Below are 5,061 nucleotides of genomic sequence, written 5' to 3' on the forward strand. Positions count from 1 at the left end.
TTATCTTCAAGGAAAGTGTACTGATTGCTTAAAACACTTCAGATAATTAAAAGACAAGTAATACTCGTCTGTGTTTTATTAGCTACTTAAGTATAACTACTGTGTCACCTTCTCAATTCTAGGTTGCATTTGTTCTGTTGAAATAAAATGTCATAAAAAAACCCCTGTAACTTAACAGTATCATGTCTGGCAGATGTTATTTTTCCCAGAAAGTAGGAAATTTCTTATTAGGTTCTCTTAAACATCCTCAATCTTGATATATATTTACCACTAGAAATAACACTACCCTAACAGTTAACATTCCTTTGTCAAGCAGCACAGTACCTGTTATAGAATGATCTCTACATCCCACAAAACTCAGGTTCAATATAATTTAAATTGTAGTCTGCTGTATTATAAAGAAAACTGAAGTATTTTTAGACTTTAACAATATATGGATTTTTTTTTTAAAAACAGACATTTAGGCAAACGAGTCTTATTTGCTTTGCCTTGGGAAATACATTATCTAGTGCACACAAGCCTAGTCAGGAATTAAGCTAATTAGAAAGAGCCAAGCCTTACATAATGATCCAGGGAAAGGAATTAAACCTTCAGACCCTCTCTGAAGTATAATCTGAGTTAACTGAAAAGCTGCTACATCCTTACCTTCAAGGATATTCAAGATCCTGCTGATAAGCAAAAGAGTATTCATTCTCTCTCTCCTTTGTGCTTTCTGTATTGGATTATTCACACCTCGACAAGCTCCTCCAATGTTAGCTTCAACGAGCAAACATGACATTCACTTTTACTTTGTTCACAGTCCATTTCAACAACACCAGAAAGACAGCTTCCTAAATATTAGCTTCTCGGCAAAGTTTAGTTTCGTATCTGAAACTCCACCCTACACATTTTGGGATTATTATTACAGCAGAAGACATCTTAAGGTTCACACATTTCAATGTTTGGGTACCTTAAAATATTGTGATCCCTATGATCCATGCCACCAGACAGCTAAACAGCATTTTCAAGTTCCAAACAGATTACTCTGAGTGGGACCAAACTCCTCATCCACTATCACAGCAGCGTGGAATAAACAGCAGCTGGATGAAACGTATCTGACAGACTGGCAACAGACAAGACCAATTCTGCAGAACTATTGCTATGCCAACAGTTTCATATGTATCCTTCATTATTCTTATCGATTTTAAGACCACCTAAGCAGAAATACTGAGTAGCCAACTTAAGACGCTTTCCTTAGATCAACTTCCTTCCCAGGGCAAAGAATTTTTTCTTGAGGCAGAAACAAACTTAATGTAACAGGACTGCTACATTTGTAACGATTGTGCTGGAAAACCAAGATAGTTAACACCACGTTGCTGCTTCTGGATAACAAAAATGGTACTTTCATGTAGGTCTGCAGGAAGCTGGCAACTACAGCGGCACACAAGCTTCCTTATTTACCCAAAAATACTTATTATGCCCATCATTGTCCATATATCAGCAAACATTAACCAGTTTTGTTGGTTTGTTTTTTGGGGTTTTTTTAGTGGGTTGGGTAGAGGAGGTATTTGGCTTGGGCAGACTGACAGAATAACTGCTGTGAAGCTCTGTAATATTTTCTGCCATCAAGTACTTGATGTTACCATTACATTCTAAATGAAATTTAAAAATGGGCAGTTATGTGAAAATACCTTATTTATACCAGTATAGGGAGGTATTGAATGACAAGGGAAAACACTGCAGGGAGGACTCTGCAACAGATACAGCAGAAAGCTGCTTTAACAAGTACTTAGGAACACTGCAAGATGCAAGCACGGCTGCAAGCCAATTTTCAGCTTTAAGAGGTCCAGAAGCTTACCAGAATGAAAGAAACTGGATCTAGTCAGCAAACACCTGCTCTGAACAGGACAAGCCCTGAAGAATTAAAGATGATGAATCCTGAGGAAATTGTGTATGTTGTATGCGTTAAATTGAATCTTCGGAGTGATTACACTTCTGAGAGTTTACAACTGCCACATTCTTCTGTGTTTTTTACCCTGCAGACTGGCTCCAGTTTAGAGAGCTGCTTTCTCTCAACGCCAAGATCCAGTAAGATTTATCAGCTCTGCAGTAAAGTCTTTCCTTCCTTCTCCCGCCTTCAATGCCTTTGAAACACCTCTGTCAAATCAATTCCCAATGCTTTATGAAGTCATCCATGAATTTTAGTCTCTGTTCTATACCCAATCTGCACAGTGATTAATACTAGCATCTTGAACAGTCCACTTTTTGAAGGTACCATAGTCATAACATATGACAGTCAATGCTTAGTGTACCTTATCTCTGAAATCATCTTGTTCTTCTGTATCTGAAGTTGACAGATTCTGTTTCCAGATCTCAGAGAGCTTAGAGGTAACACCTTTTCTAACCTTCCTCCTTCACACTCAGGTATGCTGATGTTCTATCCATTTGCAACAGTTTGATCCACAAACACCAATCAAACCAGTCATCTAAGCTGCTGTTGTGCTGAATTTTGCGTACTGTAAGTCACAAAGCACTAGGTCAAGGAATATAAGCAGAGCATGATAATGAATAGAGATAAAGAGAGAACAAGAAAGACATAATGAAGAGATTAGGGTTTCTGTATTTCTAACATTGGACAGTATCTGTAGTCAACACAGCAAAAATGTGACATTCCTTGCAATCTTTAAAGGTATTGTTGTTCATCAGAATACGATTTCCTAATGCCTTCTAAGGCCAGAGGACACAAGCACTTACTGGAGAAAAAGAAATAGGGAAATTTAGCTCTCTTTTGTAGAAGGCGGCTACCAGAATACTTCCAAAACCAAAAACTCCATCCACATCACTTACGGCCACACTCTCAATTCACTCTGCCATTAATGCCATTTACATTGAGTATGGGGTGTGTCAAGGAAGGAAAAAAAAGGGCTAAGTGCTCTCTGCCCAGAGCGTATGCTTTGTAAAAATTTGTCCACTTGAGCTTTGCCTATTAATAAAATAGAGCCTATACATTTTAAACCCCAAACTTTTACATCAAAACTTACCAAAAGATTGACACAAAACAGGATTTCAGTTATGAAACCCTAAATAATTTACCTTTTTTTTTCCCCCCAATAAAAAGTCATGCAAATTTTAACTACAAGCAAGACCTTTGTTAAGGTTTCTCAAATAGATAAAATTTGTCCTGACTTCTGGCATTCTTACATGAGTGATAAAGCAGAAGGGATGCAAGGTCCACATGCTTAGCCAGCTACAGCAAAAGAGCAGCTTTGGGACAAAAAAAAGAAGATGGAAGAAGATACCTGGGGACAGGGCTATGTTACTCGAACAAAAGAGTATCAGGACTGACAAAAAGGAAGAAATAGACTTGAAACAGTGTACTCTCACATTCCTCTTAAGTGTTAATACAGGTTATTATAGTTCATTCACAAATGAGACATGAAATGCAACAACACTTTTCTGCATTAGTGCTGACAGCCTAACTTTTCTCAAGGACAGAGGTCAGCTAGCAACTGGAATAAAGCATTGCTGAGGCATGACTCTCTGAAGCTGCCAATCATCTGATGCATCCTCCTCCTGGGGGAAGCAAGCAATTCCCTCTTCAAAGACAGGGAATTCGAGGCTTCTTGCCACAGCAGAGACAAAATATAGGTCTATTTTGACTTGGTCAAAATTCTGGAAAATACCTTCAGCAAGAACTAAATGCAGCTCAGACACTGGTGGACACTGGGTTTTCCTTAAGTTTGCTTTTGTGCATTCTTCCAACCACTCATCTAAACGCAGCAGAGCCCATCTCATTAATAAACTATTAATAACATGTACTATAAATACCATGCACTTCCTGCATTACCACCTCTTCAAAACACAAGATCCAGAGCATGGTAAGGCTTTCACTGGAAATCCAGAGAACACAAGGTGCAGCTGATAAAAAACACTACATATGGTGTGCTGATCCCAAGAACAGCTTTCAAAGCATTGCAAGAGGCAGATGAGATACATTGTAATAAATCATAAGCAGAAACAACTGACATAATCATGACTAATGTACCACCAATGCAGAAACACTCCAGTTAGAAGGAATTATATGAATTACTTCATTCGCTATGTTGCAGAAGGAACAGCCTTCTGTGAACAGAACCAATTCAACAGATTCAACCTGAGCAAGCAAATCACGAAGACCAAGCTTCTTAATAGAAGAGCTTAACAGCTCTTAACACAGCGAAAGATGTATTGTTCTCAAAAATCTTTGTTGGCAAAGAGATATAAAGAGCCTTTATTTGCTTCAACTCTTTGATGACATGATTCAGTTTAAATTGTTAACAAATTTTGGAGGATAATAAAGAGAAAGTGGAAAACCAAACTAAGAAGAGACATACATTATGTGTCTGCCTTACAGATCTAGTGCTCTGCACCCTAAGGACAAAGTTATACCGCTACAGATAACTAAACTATTACTCAAGCATCACTCTCTCCACAAAGAAAAGTACTGTGACTATAAAGCACACCTAGGTTACTCTCCTATGCCATTTTAACACTTCCTTGTATTTGTCAGGATTTTTATCCTGGAAGATAACCCATAATTGTGTATATGTATGTGTGTGTTTACATACATATTCAAACTACTCTGATCTTTCCCATTTGAGGTAGATAGCTGCCTTTCAGGGAAGTTTTAAAGCTGACATCACTATTTATATCATAACGGCAAAATAAATTTTATGCTGTAGTTAATATTGACTGAAGGGTCCCAAACATCAAATGCAGTCTAGAATCCAAGCTTTCTAGAAGGGACACTGTAGATGTCAATCTCTCCTTTCAAAAATTTTGTGATTATGTCAGCACCAGAACAACTGACAGCAGAAACAGGCCACTGCTTTTGCTGATGGTATTATTCCCCCAGCAACAGCATTTCATGTTGGCAAATTCAATCTTTCAGAAATTTATTCTTGCAAAACAGATTAATCTATCTCCGAGTTCAGACATAAAAGCAATGTCATTTTGCAAACAAGTAGGCACTACATGCTGTTGTCTGCCAAATATTTAACTTAAAAAAAGAGCCTCCCTTTTCCCTCAGAACTGTGTCACCAA

This window comes from Nestor notabilis, unplaced genomic scaffold (assembly GCF_000696875.1).
Source record: "Nestor notabilis isolate BGI_N333 unplaced genomic scaffold, ASM69687v1 scaffold31660, whole genome shotgun sequence".
In the NCBI taxonomy this organism is placed as follows: domain Eukaryota; kingdom Metazoa; phylum Chordata; class Aves; order Psittaciformes; family Psittacidae; genus Nestor; species Nestor notabilis.